The sequence below is a fragment of the Phyllostomus hastatus genome, unplaced genomic scaffold (assembly GCF_019186645.2).
Source record: "Phyllostomus hastatus isolate PE091 unplaced genomic scaffold, TTU_PhHast_1.1 phas_scaffold_39, whole genome shotgun sequence".
In the NCBI taxonomy this organism is placed as follows: domain Eukaryota; kingdom Metazoa; phylum Chordata; class Mammalia; order Chiroptera; family Phyllostomidae; genus Phyllostomus; species Phyllostomus hastatus.
In genome coordinates, this window is record NW_025334028.1 from 8069700 (window position 1) to 8070000 (window position 301).

The window sequence follows — 301 nt, forward strand, 5'->3', positions numbered from 1 at the left end:
TAGGAGGTACAGGCCAAGGTTAGCTACTGCCTGTGCCCTGCCACCCAGCTTGAGCTACAAAGCAGTCTGCCATTTATGCTGGCCTTGTAGGTGGTCAGGAAAGGCCAAGCTGTGAACAGAGTCTGGCTGCCACTAGTGCCAGGTATGGGGCCACATAGCAAGAGCTTTAGGGCATGCCAAGGTGAAAGGCTGTTTCTTTAGGGTTTGTGAACCTTTGAGAGAGTTTCGAAAAGTCCAAAACATGAGCCAAGACAGGCTGTTTGTATTGAAAAGCCACTGGAGGTGGCTTGGGTGGGCTTGT